Raw genomic sequence first — 21,588 nt, 5'->3', positions numbered from 1 at the left:
GATGAATAAATACATTATTAAATGAAGGATGCCAATGAGCGGGAGATTTATAGGAGATTGGAATGTTGTGCAAGAAGTTTGTTAAGGATCAATGGAAATGAAAATACAAGAGTTAGATCTACAGCACAGGTTGAATGGTCATATCTGAGCACAAGTACCAAGGAAGGTCTACAAGTTCCAAGGCAAGATAAAACATTTTTTTAGTTCGAAGGATTCAATGAACCTAGTCAAGTTTGAAAGATCTAATGGCTAAGATTAATCATGGGAAATGTGATTAAGGAGATTAAGCGGTTTGGAATTGCTTATAAATAAGGAAAAGTTGATGAACAAAGTATGCAAGCAAATAGAAGAGCAGTGATACTACAGAGGTGATTACCGAGTATAGAAGATTGGAGATCTGATTGAAAAATAGATTAAGAAGCACAACAAGGAGGAAGATAAGTCTTATGACAAGAATATCTTGAGCACATAGAGTCTGCTTTAACATTTCAGATGTGAAGTTGCAGATATATTTTATTATTGTTATTTATTTTGTAAGTGATAGGAAATCTCTTAACCGAGTGGACCTAACAGTCTTATTTGTAAATCCTCTAGTAAGGTAACATTCTAAATGTGTGTTTGAAATCCTTTGACAAGGTCACTTCTAACAAAGTGCAAGATTCTGATAGATCTTAGGGAAATCCCTTGACCGGGTCACATCTAGAAATGTGTTTATGTAATCTTTAACAAGATTGGCTTTTAACCGAGCATACTATAGAAGAGTATATTTTCTTAGTGGGTTCAAAATCCCACAGTGGTTTTTCCCTATTTGGGTTTCCATGTTAAATCTGGTGTTAAATGTGTTTTGTTGTTTTAAAGTTTATCAGTTTATGAGTTTGAATGATTTACAGTCATAGTTGCATATCAAGTAAGTTCTACCGAGGTTGAATCTGATGAATATATTGAATTGTGAGTTTATCTGATTCACCCCCCCCTCTCATCTAACTAACAATAGTAGCAACATACTCAACTTCAGCAGTAGATAAAGATGTACATGACTGCTTCTTGTTGATCCAAGAAACAATTTTCTTTCCAAGAAAGAAAGCTCCACTGGATGTGCTCTTCTGGTCATCAACATCTCGAGCCCAATCAGCATCTATATATGCACATAGTGTAAAGTCACCATTTTTAGGATACCACAAACCAAATTCAGTTGTTCCCTACAAATACCAGAAAATCCTTTTCACCACACTCTCATGATTCTCTCTAGGATCACTTTGATATCTTGATACAATACAAACTGCATTCATTATATCCGGTCTAGTGTGAGTCAGATATAACAAACCTCCAATCATAGACTTTTACCTTGTAGGATTTATTGGTGGTGATGCATCTTTCTTAGTCAACTTCTCACTTGTAACCATAGGTGTACCAACTAATTTAGAATCTTCCATACCAAATTTCTTCAACAACTCTCTAGCATACTTAGTTTGACAAATGAGAATACCTTTATCAATCTGAGTAATCTGCAAACCTAAGAAAAATTTCATCTCCACAATCATAGACATCTCAAATTCATTCTTCATATTTTTAGAGAATTCCATACATAACTTATCCTCACCTCCAAAAATGATATCAACAAAGACTTCCACAATCAATATGTCATCATCAGGGATCTTATAGTATAAATTATTGTCAGCGTTACCTTTAGTGAAACCAAGCTTCAAAATATATTTATCCAATCTTGCATACCAAGCTCTGGGTGCTTGTTTCAATCCATATAAAACTTTCCTTAACCTGCAAACCATGTTTTTATCATCTAAAAGTGAAAATCCATCAGGTTTCTCAATGTAAACTTCCTCTTCAATATCTTCATTCATAAATGCACACTTAACATCCATCTAATAAACCTTGTAGTTCTTATGGGTAGAATAAGCAAGAAATAATCTCACAGCTTCAATGCTAGCTACCGGAGCAAAATTTTCATCATAATCAATTCCTTCTGAGAATATTCTTTACAAACCAATCTAGCTTTATTCCTCACAACTTGTCCATCTTCATTCAATTTATTCCAAAAAACCCATTTAGTTCCAATAACATTCTTATTTTTAGGTCAGGGAATTAAAGTCCATGTGTTATTATTTTCTATCTAATCCAATTCCTCTTCCATAGCTTTCATCTAACTTTCATCTTTACATGGATCAATTTGAGAAATTAAACATACCTCTTCAACTTCCAACCTTCTTCTTGTCATCACTCTGTTGTTCTTATCTCCAATGATCTGATCTTCTGAATGATTTAACCTTACATACCGAGGAGTCTTTTGAGTTTTTTTTCCTCTACTATGATCTTCCGTTACTGTTGAATTTTTTGATACTATCAGAGTAACTAGTTCAACATTTTGTTTTGGTGCAGGTGCTACTGGTTTAGTTATGATCGTCTCCACTGTTGTTTCTCTCTCATAAGTTTTGATTTGATTTTAGTTTTTCTCATCCACCTTGACATTAGTGCTCTCCATAATTCTCTGCAATCTTTTGTTATAACATCTATATGCTTTTCTTTCATTAGAATAACCAAGAAATATCCCTTCATAACATCTAGTATCAAACTTTCCAATGAAATCATCTCTTTTGATATAGCATTTACTACCAAAGATTCTAAAATACTTAACTGTAGGTGTATGACCAAACCATACCTCATAAGGTGTCTTACCGATATCTCCCTTTATATGAACTATGTTGAATGTGTATACCATCATACTCACAACTTCTTTGTAGTAGATATGAGGTAGATTAGCTTCCATCATCATAGTTCTAGCCACATCCAAGATAGTTTTGTTCTTCCTTTCCACAACTCCATTTTGCTGAGGTGTCTAGGGTGTAGATAATTGTCTCCTTATCCTTTTCTTTTCACAATAATGGTTAAATTCACCAGATATGAATTATCCACCCTGATCTGACCTTAAGAATTTAATCTTCAATCATGTCTCTATCTCATCTTTAGCTTTAAAGATTTTAAACTTTTCAAACGCTTCAGATTTCTCCCTTAGAAAAGTAACCCACATCATTCTAGAATAGTCATCAATGATTAACATAAAATATCTATCACCCTAAAAACTTTTGATTCTAGCAAGACCACACAAATCAGTATGAATAAGATCAAGAGAATTACTAGATTTGTCTTGTATACTCTTAAAAGAAGTTCCAACTTTCTTTCCCATTTGACATTCCTTACATACTGGATTATAGGGCTTCACAATTTTAGTTATATCTCTAACCGCCTTAGTAGAACTGATCTTTACAATGCAATCAAAATTAACATGACATGACCTCTTATTCCATAACCAACTCTCATCAATTTGCGCAATCAAACTTGTGTTCTCACCGAAGTTTAAATGAAATATGTTACCTTTAGTCTGAGTACCGACTGCAATCTCCAATCCAAATCAGTTCATAATCTTGTATTTTCCATCCTTGAATTGTAACCAAAATCCCTTATCCACCAAATGTCCTACACTCAAAATATTATGCCTTAAACCTTCAATATAATAAATATTATCAGTATCATGCTTACCATCTGTTGATATAGTTCATCTTCCCTTGATCATGCATGCATTGTCATCTCCAAATCTAACCAGACTGCCATCAAATTCTTGCAAAGATAGAAACTTCCTTTTATCTCTAGTCATATGATGTGATCATCCATTGTCTATAATCCATTTATCCTTTTCTTCAATTTTAGCAGCAACAGCCTTTTCTTTAGGTACTGGATCATCTTCCTTGATAGCCAAAATACCCATTCCTTTTCATTATCGGATCCACTAGCTGAATCTTGTGGCGGTTCATCATCAAAATCAGTCACACCTTCCTCATCAGCATAGTAGCATGATTTGTCTTTGTTTCTTCTGTACTTATGCTTGTTTTGATAGTCATGGTTAGGCCTAAAAGATCTTCTAACTCTTTCCTCAAATCTTGAATTCCTTTCAGGACATCTAGATGTAAAATGACCTATCTTATTACATGCAAAACATTTAAAAGTTGATTTTCCTTCATACTTATTTCCTGTAGGACCTTTAGGTACTCTTCTAGCAAATAGGACTTCGCGTTGCTCAAACTCTTCATCTTCTTTCTTTATTTCCTCCAATTCCTTAGCATATAAGGCTTTCCAATCACTCTTGCCGGTAGATAATGTAGATGCATGAAAGGAAGGTTCAAATTTTGCAACTCCAGAATGACAAAATTCCTGAAGCTCAAAAGAAGATAACTTCCCAACCAAGTTATCCCTATTAATAGAGGTGATTTCCATTGTTCTTCTAGTGTCATAAAATTGCAACCCTAGCAATTTTTGACTGCATTAAGGTCCTCACGCATGTGAACTCAAATCCGCTAGCCTGATTGGAGACTGGAGATTACTCAGCTTGCAAAAACAACTTCTTCCTTGGCCTTCGTATCACTTTGTTTGCACTCTGCCCTAGAGAAAGGGGTAGGAAAGGGGCGTGGCACCCTTATGCCCCCTAGGTAAGGGGCATGGCACCCCTGTGTTAGGGTTTCAAGCAGATTCAAAGCAAATATGAACTAACAATTATATGCAGATTTAAATACAAAAGATAAAGAAATAAAACAGAACACAGATAACACAAAGATTTAATATGGTTCACCCAGAATGGGTTACGTCCACCATACACAACCATTGAATCTTTCTTATTATCCAACAAAAATAGTACATCAACATTACAATGCATTAAACACCCCAGCTGCTTATAACATGTGTTTTAAGGGAAACAAACAAAGTTGGCCTTTTTAGGATTTTATTACAATGTCAGTTTTCATCAATGAAAAATGGCAAAAAAAAATTTCTTGAGGGCTACTGCCCCCGAACCCCTACCCAGCCCCGAACCTCAGCGAGGATAGGTGTTGAGTGTATAGTACTTTGCTGATCAGTCACCACATTTCAACACCCTGTCTCCCAGGATAGGGTTGTGGCACCCTTCTCCTCCCATGACAGGGGTGTGGTGCCCCTATCCCTATCCTATTTTGGGGTAGGACCTTCCTAGAGCATGCATTGTGGGTTGTGCAGTGAGCAAGAAAACTCTCCCAATGTTGGCCCATGAAGAAATTCAAATCTACCAACATGTATTTAAGGGGCATTCATCCTCTCATTTGCATAGGGTTGACTGAGTGGTAAATTCACAAGAAATCAAGCATTCAAGCATTCTTTTCCAGCATTGAGCATTCTCAAGTCTCCCTTCAAGGCTAGGTGTTGCATTCAAGTCAAGGATTCAACCATTGAAGAGGATATTGATTTCAACATCAATTCCACACAAGCATTTCTATCAACATTGTTACTACAACCTCCCTTGAGGTGATTTAGAATCTAGTCTTTCATTTACATCTACTTGCAAGTACTTTCTTTCATTACTTGGTTAATTCCAAAACTAGGGTTTGACCTAAAGGAAAACCCCCAATCCCAACCCATTTTTCTCTCTTTTCTATGTGTAGGTTGCAGGTGCGTAGATGTACTTTCAGATTCGGGCTTCATTTGCAGAGGTGGAAAAACCATTTTTGTTTCACAGATTTTGCGGAGGACTGTGTACATTCCCGCCATGGTCCGGGCAACTTTTCTTCAAATTCGCAAGGTGACTTTGCCTCAACATTTTACTACCAGATCTAGGTGTACAACTTCATCCCATATTCTAATCTTAAGTTATAATCGATTCTTGGTCACTTTTGTACTATATAATTCAATCAATTTCCTTTTTATTTCAAACAAGGAAGATGGGATCAACTTAGCATTCCCAATTCATTCAGAATTCAATCTACCATCTTTGTATGGAGAGATTGAATCTAGTGAATTATCATCTCTTTCTTCCTAATGTAATGGTGAAAAGTGTTTGAAGGATAATCAATAGTAAAACTCTCATCTCTCTTTGAGGGAAAGGGTAGTTTTCCTCTTGACCTATCATTCACCATTTTCTCACCATTACAGTTCTCAACTCATTGATTGCAGTAGCCTTCATCTTATAATCTGGTGGCAAAGCTCTCAATACTTTAGAAACTATTTCATCTTCACTCAGAGATCCACCACAACACAGAATTCCCATGACAATCTCATTAACTCTCTCCATAAAAGCAGTAATCCTTTCATCTTCTTCCATCTTCAAATTCTCATATCTCACCCAGTAACCATCAAGTTTAGCAATTTTAATAGTAGGGTCACCTTCATTCAGAGTCTCCAATTTATTCCATATAGCCTTCGTAGTTGATTTGTTAGATAGTCCCATAATGTTCTTATCAGAAAGTGCACACAAAAGGGCTTCTGTAGCTCTACAATAATTTTCAATTTCCTTATCCAAGCCTATCAGAGAGATTGTCAGATGCCAGATTATGAGGTGTATATCCATTCTCAGTGATCTCCCAAATCCATTCTCAGTGATCTCCCAAATCTCCTTGCCAAGACATCTCAAATGAGTCTCCATCTGAATCTTCCATACTCTGTAATTTATTTCATCAAGCCTAGGAATTTCTCTCTGGAAAACAGCAGTAGATGAACTTGCACTATTAGATGCCATAGGATCTTCCTTAATTAGTTAAGTTTCTACAGAGAGGAACATGCTTCGATACCAATTGTTAGACATCTCATATAACCAGAGGACAACTGAGATGAGGGGTGAATCAATTGTCAACAGATTATAGAACTTTAAGCATTAAAACCTTATTACCAAAATACATAAACCAATACCAGAATAGAAGCTATAACAGTTAAGCACAAATATAAACCACAAAACATTTACCAACCATCCATAAAATATAACACTAAGATTTGTACGAGGTAAACCCAATAAAGGGAAAAACCATGGTGGGAAGCCTATCCACATTCAAATAATACTTCTATAGTAAGTATGTGATTACAATAAGAGGGACCTACACATGCAGGAAGGCCAACAGCCTAGAGCGCACTGCTCATCACAAAAGGAGCCTCACTAACTACAAAATAAATCCAGACTACAATTTGGAAGAAGAAAGAACTACAAGAATAGTATCTCATATCCCTGAGTAGAGTTCTGGTTAAGCTCAGTATCGGAGGTCTTAAACCTCTTTTACCAACCCAATTTGATCACCTGTGATCGACCAAAAACCTTTGTATATGATTACAACTTTATTTACACATAGATAATCCCATGATCTACGAAGAGATCTTACATCATATTTATACCAACCTGGGACCTAAACAATTAGGTCAGCTACCTAAAAGATAATACAATAAGCTCATAACTTAAACCCACAATCTAATGATTAACCAAGTTGGTCTGAGACCAAAACAACATAATCCAATCAATAAATCCAATCAGTAATGCATCGAGATCATCCACCAACATGTTACATAAACTAGTCCATAACCTAGCTGAATAAGATAGCATTAGGTCTGGACCCAAATCCAACACCACCGATCTCAAAGAACATGAACAAGATAACCCATAGCATCCTAAAAGCCATCTAGAAGTCACACCAACACCACTTATTGTGTGCATCAAAATATCTTCAACAAAGATCTATCGGCAGAACCCTTACCAGTGACCAAAAGGCTTACTAGAACAAATAATAGCTCCTGAGTCATCAAAGATCGAACCAACTAATCATGATACCCATCCGAATATCATGAATGGAAAATCTAAACCAAATCCACAAGCCAAAAAATACTAGAGCATACTGAATCAATATCATAAACCCACCACTCTACCAAAGCCTACCAGAAGTTGATAAACAACCAAATCAGTCAGTGTTGCCATCAATGACAAAACATCAATGCAACACATAATCAATTCCTTCAATTCCCAATAAGTTGATGTCATACAAGCACATGGTGGATGATTTCAAGTACTTTAGGGACAAGATTTGAACAAATTCCAAGGTTGGACAATAGATCTATTGATGCAATGGCCACTATCGCCTCACTCCTGTAAATTCTGGATAAAAAGAATCGCTATGAATTCCTAGTGGAGAAATTGTTTTCCCCAACCTATAACAATTCAGAATCCCAAGTTATTTGTGTCGTGAACAATTCTAATTCACCCCTATATGGGAAGATCTTTGCCTATCTCAAAGACAATGCCCTTCCACTAGACCTATCTCATAACAAAAAATGAAGCTTTCTCTAATAATCAGCCCGCTATACCTTAACCACTGATACGCTTTATCTCCAAGGTCTTGATGGTACTCTTCTTTGATGCCTTAATCATAACGAATCTGACATTGCCTTACATGAGCTTCACAAAGGTATTTGTGGTACACATTCAAGTGGTCCTACTCTCGCCAATAAAATTTTGAGGATGGGATATTACTGGCCAACAATGGAGAAAGAGTCCTATCAATTTTCTAGGAAATATCCTAAGTGCCAAATTCAAGGTAACCTCATGCATACACCATCACAAGAGTTGTAACCATTCACTACATCTTGGCCTTTCTGTCAATGGGGACTTGACCTAGTGGGAAAGATTCATCCTTCCTCGTTGAATGGACATAAGTTCATCATCACGGCCACCGAATAATTCACCAAATGGATTGAGGCAGTTCCATTGACTACAGTGACCGGCAAATATATAGCTTCCTTCATTTTGAATTACCTCATCTGTCAATACGCCATCCCTAGCTCCATTATCACAGATAACGAAAGACCTTTCAAAAATCAAGATGTACAAGGGCTTTGTGAGCGATTCTATATCCAACATCACTTTTCGACACCTTATTATCCATAAGTGAATGGCCAAGCAAAGGCCTCAAACAAGACAATCTTGAAAATCCTCAAAAAGACAGTGAATGATGTTGGTAAAGACTAGCATGTCCAACTCAACCCTACACTTTGGGTGTACAGAATGAGTATCTGCACACTTATAGGAGCTACACCATACTCCTTGGTGTATGGATCAGAAGCTATCCTACCTATTGAGGTAGAGATTCCGTCACTCTAGGTATCCTTGAAAGGCCTCATTCTAAATGAGGAATATCAATTCAATAGGTTGCAAGAGCTACAGCTGCTTGATTAACATCACCAATGTGCCTTTGATCATTTCAAGTCATATCAACAAAGAATGTGCAGAAGCTATAATCACAAGGTAATCCCAAGGGCTTTCAAAATTGGTGATCTAGTCCTAAAGGAAAACCTTTAGGATCAGCAAGATTGGGAAAAGAAGAGGAAATTTGAACCTAACTGGTTAGGGCCCTTTGTCATCATATCAACTTATGGATCAAGAGCATATCAGTTATCAACTTCAGAAGGGGACATGCTTGATGAGCCAACCAACAAGATCCATCTAAAGAATTTCTATACTTGAGTCATCCAATGCATGGATCAATCAAAAAAAAAAATCAAAAAGTATCAAAAATCATCACTAGGGTAAAAACCTGGCAAACAAGCACCTTGGGACACAAAAAAAATCAAAAAATCAGAAATATATAAAAAAATGAAAAACAAATCAAAAAGTGCAATAAAAACAAGTGGTGAAAACTTGGCAACAAGCGCCACTTGTGAGAGAGAAGCTCCTCTATCTATCAATACTCATATCATATCCATCTAATATGAGCCCATAGCCACCACTGAACACTTATACATGCAGTGTTACCATGGACATACTTAGCATAGTCATTGTCCTTGATTATCTGAATCAGTTATCTAACTCATATCCCACCTTGGCTTGGTGATCAGTGTAAATATCCATATCGAAGTAGTATCAACAACAAGGGGCAAAATCCTGACCTCACTGGGAGCATTTCACCTTGATATTTTTAGACATCAAACCAAACACGTAGAAAGACAACAAAGATCAGAACAACTGATAGTAACCATAACAAAGCAAGAAGGCTAGACATCAAGGAATTGAACTAACTTGAACTAAACAAAAGATCTATTTGCAAGATGTTTTATTTGACAAGATTACATTTTCGATAGCATACATGCTCACTTATGGTTGTTAATTTTTTCTTCTCATATCTCCCAAGTGACTCAAGGATATCTCAACGACTAGAGAAGCAAGGAAGGAATGTGATGTTTTCTTTTTCTATTGTTTGGGACTGAAGTCTTCTACTATGCAAATTTGTCTTACGACATGATCGGGTAACATATCACTGAAGACATTTGGATTTGTATAGGACAAAGGTTAACTCTTGCCTGTTTTATGCAAGAAACACTTAGGTCATCTTGGTTCAATTATACCTTGACTCTTGTGTCATCTTGAAATATCAAAATCCATGTAAGTTATACTCAAGTCATTATGGTTTAATTATACCATGATGCTTGTATCAACTTTCAACAAATCAAGGCCCCATGATGAAAACAAGGGAAGCACTTGCACTTTGATCAAAACAAATGGAAACATTTGGGAACGAGAATGTATTAGAATCATTATTATCATTTCATTATCATTATCATTTTAATCTTGCATTAGGTTGCATATCATTTTTAATCTGGCATTAGTATCATTTCATTATCATTATCATATTAATCTGGCATTAGATTGCACATCATTATCATGTTAATATTGTATTTAGGTGCATTCGCATTATCATTTTAAAATTGCATTTGATTGTATTAGAATTTTTACATCACATTATACATCTCATTTTCAAGATGCATTTCACATTTCACATCATTTTACATATCATATCAAGAACATGTAGTATTCTAGATCGCATTATCCAAAACACACAAAAGAACAAAAACATGTTAGAAACATTTACAGCATCATAAACATCTACAATCATCAATTATAACCATCATCTACATATCACCTTCTAAACATATAGTATCCATTAGACATACATTTCAATCCTCATAAAAGAATGTAGATCATAAAAAAACACACACACATCACATCATTTGCATCATCATCTGCAAAAGTCATATAGATCAACAACATATCATATAGCTCATTGAAATCAAAGTAGCTACATCCACAATAGGTATAAGCTATCATATCATCATGTATATGTCTGACCACGTGTTGATCCAAAGGAAAATCAATGATACAAGTCATAACCAATCGTCAGTAAAACAATACAATGTCCAAAGTCCTTGGATATATATCAATAACAAATGTCCATCAAATCAAGCATTATAGTATCATGGAAAGAAGATCATCAGAGCATCCTATTAGAACACCAATGAGTATCCTATCAATGAGATAAAAGTACAACAATGTACCATATTAGGAGGTCATGAAAATATAATGATGTATGTATCTATTAATAAAGTACAGCAGGGTACAAAATACAACATCTGAGAAGCACAGTCAAGGGGTGGCATCAGCATGACCACCTCTGGAACCTATTAGCCAAGACCTTGAGCTGCACCTGTACTGCTGCTAGGAGCATCCCTCCTAGGTCTCATAACCCCTCCCATCCTCCTCTTTTGACTCCTCCTCCACCGCCATCCCACCTAATCCGATCAACCCTCCTCCTCCTCCAATCTCCTTAGACTCAGTCTCCTCATCAGAAGAATCATCAGTCTCCTCCTTGGATCCGTCATCACCTGACCTCTCCATGGTCTCCACTGTTGAAACATCCTCGGCCTGTACTAGCCCTCCTCATCCCACCTGTCCCCTCCTCCCTCATAACAGGACTCATATCGAAAATCAAGTACCATATCAATGACCAAGTTCCATATCAAAGATCAATTAGACTCATATCAAAAACCAATCAATCAAGATTTGTATCGACAACAAGAACCATATCAACACCAAGCTTCATATCAAGAATCAATCAATCAGTCCCATATCACAAACCAAAACAAACACCATATCGAAAACACGCACCATATTGATAACAAGAACCATATTGACAAACCAAGTTTCATATCAACAACAAGATTCATATCAAACACCAATCAAGACTTATATCAAAATCAATGACCCATAACGAAATTAAGTTTCACATTAATCAAAACAAATATCATAGCAAAGATAATTCAATCAATCAAAACCATGTTTAATATCAACAACAATTCCATATAGAAAACCAAATCAAGCATCATAATGCAGTCTAGACTCATATCGAACTCAAGACACATATCGACTTTGACCCATATCGAAATCAGGACCCATATCGACTTTGACCCATATCAAAATCAGGACCCATATCGACAATTGACTCATATCAACACATGACCCATATCGACCTTGCAACATATCGACTTTGACCAAACTTGATCCATATCGATAAATGAACCATATCAACTGACTCATATCGACTCAAGACACAAACATTGACATATCGACAACAAATCAACAAAAACAAACCAAACCGACACATTGACAGGGTGTAAAACTTCATAACAAACCTAAAAATCCAAATTGTACATGTCAAAAATTTCATAAAATTCAAAAAATGGCACGTTGTTTCATATGCGCTAAACTAATTATCAAATGCACTAAAATATACATCAAATGCACTAACGAAAAATTCATATGCGCGAAGAAAAAATCAAATGCGCTAAAATCTACATCAAATGCGCTAACGAAATATTCATATGCACGATGAAAAAAATTAAATGTGTGACAAGAAACATTGCATGCATTAAAAAAAAATCATATGTGCTAAAAATAAAATTCAAAAATTAAAAAGTGCGAAAAGTAAACCCTAACGTTAAAATAATTGCAAAATCTAGCAAAATATAAGCTAAAAATTTACGAGGGTTAGGAAATTGAACTTACCAGTGGGTCGTAATCCATAAACCTCTGAAATCGCCTAACTCGCTTGAATCAATGATGATGGTAGGGGGTGTCATTTCTCCTCTCCACTCCATAGCTCCAATCTTCAAATGACAAGTGCACAAATGAGGTGGAAATGGGCCCTTGGAGGCTTATATAGCCCATGTTGACACAGGAAGTTGTGATGCCTTGGTGGACGTGTGGGATATGTACACATTATCCCCACATAGTCCTAACCCCATTTTTTAATTTCATTTTTAATAAAATCTATCAGGCGATAAATTTTTAAAATTCAAAAAAAAATCAAAAATCGCTAAAAAATCAAAAATCGTCGTGCTTCGCGTTGTTCCCTTGAAAAATGCAATTTTTCTCAATTTATCCCCCGAGTGACATTATCATATCAAATTTCCATATCAACTTCATATTGAATCGACATCATCAGTCTCATATCGATTGATTAGTATCACATCAGTGCTTCATATCGAAATCAACTTTTCATATCCAGGGAACATATCGACAAATTTGGTGATAGCATCATATCGAAAAAATTTCTCAACAAATTGAGCATTTTTTTGCATCAACATGTGGTCACACATTAACTCAAAGAGGGGGAAAATGTAGACACCTAAAAGTTGCACAATGAATGAAGTGAATTCTATTTATTCAATTATTCTAGAAGAATGATTAGAATTTTGGAAGTGGGTGAGGGAAAATAGGTAAATTAAAATGATTTAATTTAGCCAAAAAGGGGATGCAACTTGCATTTGTAGTATTTTGCAAGTGGGGGGATTTTTAAATAAATTTTGATTTATTTAAATGCAAAAGGGATTTTAATTAAATGTGAATTTAATCAAAAAGGGGAAAAGGGGATTTTTGAAGACTACCATATTCAACAAGCTAACTTGTTGAGTTCCCCAAATTTGTAAGAGCCTTACAAATTGGCCCCAAAAGTCTTCTAAGGAATTTAATGCCTCTTACAAACCCACACCCCTTAGCCATGATGGTTGTCCCTTAACCATTTACCCATGTTGCACAAGAGTCTACCTTTGGGGTAATAGCATGCCTCCCTGGTTAATGACATTATCCATGATGTCACTCCTTGAGGTTATCCCTAATTGCTTCATTAGCATCTAATGTTTGTTTAGCATCCCCTCAAGCTCTCTCAAGGTGACATTTGTCAACTTGGGATTCAATTGACCCTATCCCATGGGTTGATAACTTTCAATCCTGGCCCTTGTTGAGATTACTCAATCTCAACCATCCATTTCTCTATTTTCCCTATAAATAGAGCCCTTTCCTTCTTCAATTGATCAAGTTTTTTGTGGATCAAAATTATAGTCACATTGTAGGTTAAGGAGCTCTCTTTGTCATGACCAAGAATCAACATCATCCTCAAGCATCCATAGCACATAGTTTAGTTTCATTTAGTTGCATTTTAATCTTCCATCCTAGCTTAATTTCACTTCTTTTATAAGTTTTGCATTCTCATCTTAGTTTAATTAACTCACATAGCATACTTAACTTTTAATTTGGAATATACTTTGCCACCCAATCACCTAGCTTGCATCCTTCATCTTCATCTTCATCTCTTAGCACTCACTAGAATACTAGTTGCATCCATTTTGATTCTAGTAGCATTTTTCATATAACTCATTCTCTAGGTTGTCATCTTGAGGATCAAGTGCTCTTCCAAGTGAGCACCACCTTTAATCTTGGAGATCTTTAGAGATAGAGGACAATGAGGCAATTTTAGATTTTTTAATCTATTCATGCATTTTGATTTCTAACATCTAATGCAATGCTTCATTGGTGTGTTTGAAGTGTCTTCCCTTTTGCAGGTGGAAGACCACATCTCCAGCATACAATATATATATATATATATATATATATATATATATATATATATATATATATTTATGTAGTTTGGGTGTTGTTATTGTGTCTGTATTATCAGAGAGAGGTGTATGTGCAAAAAAGTGCTTTATCCTTTGGTGTTGAGTTTGAGGAGAGATTGATGTTGCAGAGAAGACAATTGTGCTTAACTGGAATCCTAATCAGGCATTTGGAGATGTTATTCTTTCAGTTCATTTCTTCCAGATTGTAGTTTGAATCTTATTGTAAGTCAGTGAGACTTCCCTGAGATTTGTATCCTTTTGGGCCATTATATTTGAGCAGTGAGCTCTAGGTAGTGTGCTTGAATGCACATGGATTCCCCATTGTAATATTTTCACATACTACTACAAAGTATTATCTTATTGTGGGTAGGTTCCCACCGTGGTTTTTCCCTTAACCGGGTTTTCCACGTCAAAATCTTGGTGTTATGTGTTGTGTTGTTAATTTGCTTATCTGTCTTGTTACTGCAATTTTTCATATCTATATTTTGTGATTAAGTTTGGTATTCTGATAAAGACTGATTCAACCAACCCCCCTCTCAGTCTTCCTTCCTAGCTGCTACTAATAGTATCATGTTGTCAAAGTTAACATGTCCTATCCTTTTATGACATAACCAATATTCATTGTTCTAAGTCTAAAAACATATATTTCCACTTATGTCCTTAATGCAATAAATATTTCCACTTGTCCTAATGCCTTCTACCACTAACTTTCTAGATTTTCCTTTTTTTATTATACATCTGGTATTGGTAAACACAAATTCATAGCCTCTATTGCACATCTAACTAAAACTTAAAAAACTATGTCTCAAACCTTAAACATAATAAACATCATCAATTTTATCCTTAGCATCAATTGAGATACTTCCTATTTCACAAATTAGTGTAGCTTCCTCTCCTACAAACTTAACTGATCCACCATCATACTTCTTGAGATTAAACATTTCATGTGATTTGAACATGCAGAGTCAATGATCTAAGATCTTGGTTCTACCTTAGCATGCAATGTAGTCTTCTTTTCCGATCTTCCAAACCTATCCTAATTCTTTTCTTCTATAGACAAAAACAAAGATTTTTCATTCGATTCCTCACCATCTTCTTCTTCAGATGAATGTGACTCCACTGAACAAAATCTCTTTTTCCCTTACCTCTATCATTTGTCCTTTCCTTAAAATCATGTCTTCTCTATCTACTTTTATTTTCATCATCATCAGATTTTTTGTAGTCTTCTTTATATATGCACTTAGAAGCATAATAACCAATTCTTCAACAACTAAAATATTTTAAGGGAAAATTTTCTTTTTACTTTTAGTTCCTCTCTTTATTATTCTTACAAAGTTCTCCTCGATCTCATCCAAGTTTTCACTTGTTTTCAGTTCATCTCTTGATATCCTTGAAACATTAAATGCGGCTTCTTTTTGGTAAGATTTTATGTCATCCATCTCTCTAAATTCATAGGTAGACAAAATTTTGATAATTTAATCAATCAAATAATTATTTAGATCATGACATTCTTCAATAGCATACTTCTTCAGTTTATAGGGTTTGGTTAATGTAAACATGACCTTTCTGATAACATCACTTTCCTCTAAAATTACACCAACAACTTGGATAGCCTCCATGATATCACTCACTCTATGTCTGTAGTTCTCAACACTCTCATTATTAGTCATTCTAAAACCTTCAAATTTTTGCTTCAAATTCAAAAGTCTAGCTTGCTAGGTCTTCATATCACCTTAATATGCATAAGATAACTTGTTCCAGACTTCCTTATCTTCTTTCAATCTTTTAAACTTACCAAAAACTTTATCACTCAAATAGCTAATAAGTATTTTCTATCCTTTTCATTTATATACTAAGCCTTAAGTTCATCCATAGTCGAAGATCCATTTTGAGGTCATTTATAACCACTTTGAATAATCTCCCAGATTCCATTATGTAATGTTTCCAAGTAAGATTCTATTCTATCCTTCTAATAATAAGATTTTGTTTCATCAAACATCAATGATTTTACATGAATTTTTTGTGCCATTTATAGACCTACCTTAAGCAATTAAGCTTTCCAAAGAGGAATCAATGCTCTGATACCAATTGTTGAACATGAGGCAAGACTAAGAGGGGGAGTGAATCAGTTTGAAACTTCAAAATAAATTAATTATAAATAGCATCAACTAATTTAGCAACAACACATTTATCATCAACACATGAGCATCAACCATCAACACATGAACACCATATTTACGTGGAAAACCCAAACAGGGAAAAACCACAATGAGAATCTAACTCACAATGTGAATATGAATTATTAAAAGGTTTTAGGCTTATTGCCAAGAAGAAATAGAACCTAAAAGACTTTCAAGGCTAAGGAGTGCACTACCTCAGGGCAAGATACAAGGACTTGCACAACTGAGGCTCATTATTTTAGGACAATATATATACTATTGCCAAAGGACTCATTGCCAATTTTAGAAATGAAGGAAATAGTTGAATTGAAACTAAGAAGGATTCTCCTAAACATGAAATTGTCCTTGAACAAATAGATCAAGCAACAAATATCATGGAAAACATCTCGGATAATCTCCACAGTCACAATACTTTGTCTTACTAAAAATATTACCTTCAAATCTCTTCTCAATCTAACTTTTGCACATTCATAATCTCAAATCTGCTTGCATACCATTCACATACAATTCTCATCAATCCACACACAATCCACTTTTCCCATCACAACTCATCCATCCACACTTCTTAAATATGATATAAATCATTAAAAACCTAATTGAGGGTCGACCAAAATAGAATAAGAAATGTTACACAAAATAAGGCACCTGGACCAAAAATACTCAAATGGTCCACTCCAGGAGAAAGAGGGAACCAAAACATAATACAATACATCCTTTCAAGATTAATACAATAATCTACACATGCTAATACATTCTCCAAAGTCGTTACTAAACGTAACATGTAGATATAGCAATTAGTCGGCCACATAACATCTTCCAATGCAAAATACTCCATCCAGATCTCTACATGTCATGGCTAGACCCATAAAAATATCCCAATACAACTTCTAACTCATACCTAGACCAAAAGGATATGATCCAGTTTTGATAACTTAATCGGACACACTAAGTCATAACATAACTGGATATCTTGATCATAAATCAACAAATCTCTCTTGTGGAACAAAGAAACCATCTAAGAAACATACTGAGAATACTAAACATGTCATGAAACCACATCCACTAAACTGCAACACAATATGCAACATATCCTGAGGGTACCAAAGACTTCCTAGGACATTCTGATAGACACACCTCCTAGTAGAGAACAAAGATAAATATCCAAAACAAAATGTCACAACCAACACCAAAAGTACTGAACTCAATCTATAACACAAAGCATAACTCCAATAACCAAGAGCATATTTGGACCAACATCCATTTAGATAACCAGGTTTGAAATTAATGACAACCATACAAGCTCATACTTCTAACACACATAGGGTGAAGATACCCAAGTGACTTAATTGTATACTACTAAATTAAATTGAAGTATGTTTGTGTTTTTTTAGTGACACACTAGTTGATGCTACCAAATCAACACAAGTGAAGACACTTAACCACTTCTCCCTATAATATAGAGCATGTTTTATGAACCAAGAATGAATTTCTTTCACTTCAATATTCACATCCCTAAGTCTACAATTATCTTAGATGATAATTCATTGGCCTTAAACACCACATAAAATTTTGGGAGAATAAATTAAACTATTAAATATGCTTTGTTGCCCACTATAAAAAATTTGACATCTTGATAAATTATTTTAACCAAGATCTACTATTTTGTAAGCTCTTCATAAACTCTACCCAATTCAACAAAAAATAATACTTATGAAGCTGTAATGGCTACCAAGTGTTTGATAAAACACTTGTAGATAGATGATGTCAACTAAGAAAACTATGCAACTATTTTTGATAGGTTGAATCTTAAAGAAGTCAATCTAAATGGAAGTGAATTCCAAGTGTCCTCAAGGACTCATGCCACCAAAATTATTTTTGTTAACAATAATTCACACTTTGCTACTAAAGCAAGCCTAGTCACTACCCCAAAGTTATAATTATTGTTGTGGTAAATTCATGATGATATTAATATCACACAAGCTTATGTTTCCCAAGTCACTTAATCCAATACCATTGAAGTGACTTAACTTCATGTTGTTGAAGTAACACACTCAATAACACTACCAAAGTGACACAAGTTGATGTTGTTGAAGATGTAATTATGTTTTGTTTGGTTATAAAATTCAATTGGAACATTTTTTGACTCAAAATTTATCCAATTATATCATTTTGTCTAAAGCTGACACACAACTAATATTTTCTTGTGCTTCCTTTTTTGAGTGATATAAAAAAAATTGTGAACCCAAATGCCCCTATGTGATAGAATATGTATAATTAATATTAATCTTATTATTTATATTTGAAAAGGGGACAATAAAATATTATTTATCATAAAAGGTCCTATGATATACCAGTTATATAATTGCCTTAGAATTAATAGCTATAACCAGATTTATTTGGGGTGACACACTAAAATACCTTAATAAATAAGTGGTACATAATTATAATTTGGTTAATAAAAAGTATATTGAAAGATGTATGTACTTAATTTATCAATGTAAAATATATTCAAGAGAAATTTTATGGATGCTTTAGAGTCAACAATTTGACTATATATCATTCTAGGTCACCCTTACATGTGTAGAGTCACTCTATCTGACTATGGATATTAAGAAACACAAGATTTAGTACATATAGAAAGTATATTTATTTTTTATACATTATTTAGATCAAAGCTGGTCCCAAATGTGTCATTTATCTAGAGTTAATTTCAATGTTTGTTCAAAAAATTTATATTAGACACTATTTTAGGAAATTATTATTTTTATGGTTCTTTTGTGCATCTTAGTGCAGTTTTGATTTGTGGTTTTTAAATAATATTAGGTGTTACCATAATGGTAATTTGGACCATATTATCCTTGGGTTAAAATCCCTTAGATACTCTTACAAGTTTAATACTTCGGCATTAAGATTGTTGTATTGGTTATAGTGCATGTCCTAAGTTCTAGAAGGTATGGGGTTATCCAATGTTAGGATTTATCCTAAAATAAATCATTGATTTTCTATATACCATTTCCCCCTCTCCCCTAGGGGTAACTTGCTAAAGCCAAGATGTGATTCTCATTGTGCAATTGTTAATGAGATTGTTATAAATTTCTTAATCATTTAAGTCACTTATTTATTCTAGTGTAAACCTTTAAATTGTTAATCATTAGTATGAATTTTTTATCAATTTAGGTTGTTTGGCTAGTTAATTTTGATATGTTCCTTTGCCTCAAGGACTCATTTGATTTTCTTTTTGACCGAATTTAGAAAAATTGCATTTGTGACCACACTAGAATTTCATTGTCTTAATGAGATTTCATAATGGATATTATTTAATATTTATTATATTTTGTATCGGTGGTCACACTTTAAGTTTATGATTTTTATGAGATTTCATTGTGATTGATAATATGCACAATTGTTGCTACTATATTTACTGAAAATTTATATCCAATACGCTTTGCTTGCAACATGGACCTTGTCATTTCAATAGTGGTCCAAGTTTTTTGCTGCAATTTATATGCTATTTTAAGTTCCTTTTTTATTTCATTATTAGCACAATATGCATTAAATTCTTATAAAGTGAAATATATCCTTTCTATCAATCCTCAAAATGTTGATTAACTAATCACTTTTATTTTTAACTAACACTTTGAATTTTACAAAACAATCAAATGCTTCACCCTTATTTCCTAAGAAGTAGGTCTATGTATTTTTTGAATAATTGACTATAAATGCTATTAGCACAATATTCATTAAATTTTTATAAAGTGAAACACATCCTCTCTATCAATCCTTAAAATTTTAGTTAACCGGCCACTCTTATTTTTAACCAACACTTTAAATTTCACAAAACCGCCAAATGTTTCACTCTTATGTTCTAAGAAGTAGATCACCAACTACTTTTATTTTTAACCAACACTTTAAATTTGGGCCCCCCCAACTTTGGTTGGTTGAAGCTAAACTTTGACGGCTCATCCAAAGGGAACACAGGTTAGGCAGGTTAGGGTGGTGTTGTTTGTGACCACAAAGGCAAAGTCGTGTTGGCTTATGTGGCCAACTTGGGAATGCAAACCTTGAGTTGTGTTGAGGTGAACCATTTATTATGGACTGGATATTATTAATGAGAGAAAGTACAACAAAATTATTATCGAGGGTGACTCAAGAAATATGATCCTTTTCCTTAAAAATGAAGCTGCCCTAGATTGGAAATGTGAAGGTTTCGTGGACAAATGTAAATCTTTGGTTCATGGTTTGAGCTACATTGGCCTAAACCACATGAGGAGAGAAGGTACTAAGATCATGGATAGGTTGGAATCCTTAGGTCCATTTTCTGAGAATTTACAAATCTAGACAAATCCCCATGATCTCCTCGATTTGGTTTGAGTGGTAATCTACGAGGACATAAAGTTTAATCATGGGATATAATTTAAAAAACACCTTTTTTATTTTGTTTGCCCTTTTGGTAAGTCACTTTTTTCTAGATTAGTGGACATCCTTTTCGAAAAGCTATGTCACTTCTCCTCGTAAGTGTTGTGATACCCAAACTGTTGGTTTTGATTTTACCCACCTGGTTTCAATAACGAATCTCACAGCAGTGGATATTGGGGAAGGACTTTGTATACACCTAAAAATGGTCTGAAGATAATTAATTGAATAAGCAATTATTTAATTAATCCTCCTTCCCAATTTAATTGAATTCATTAGCAATTTGATTAAATTCTCCCATTCATCTACTTATTAATAAATCTAAGGATTTATTTAACAGGTTCATTTCAATAATCCTCTTTAATTAATTAATTCCCCCCATCAAATCCATTTCTTCTAAATCCCCTAATTAATTAAAACAAAT

The sequence above is a fragment of the Cryptomeria japonica genome, chromosome 11 (assembly GCF_030272615.1).
Source record: "Cryptomeria japonica chromosome 11, Sugi_1.0, whole genome shotgun sequence".
In the NCBI taxonomy this organism is placed as follows: domain Eukaryota; kingdom Viridiplantae; phylum Streptophyta; class Pinopsida; order Cupressales; family Cupressaceae; genus Cryptomeria; species Cryptomeria japonica.
The sequence above is the reverse complement of the archived record's forward strand: the minus strand, read 5'-3'. Positions refer to the sequence as shown.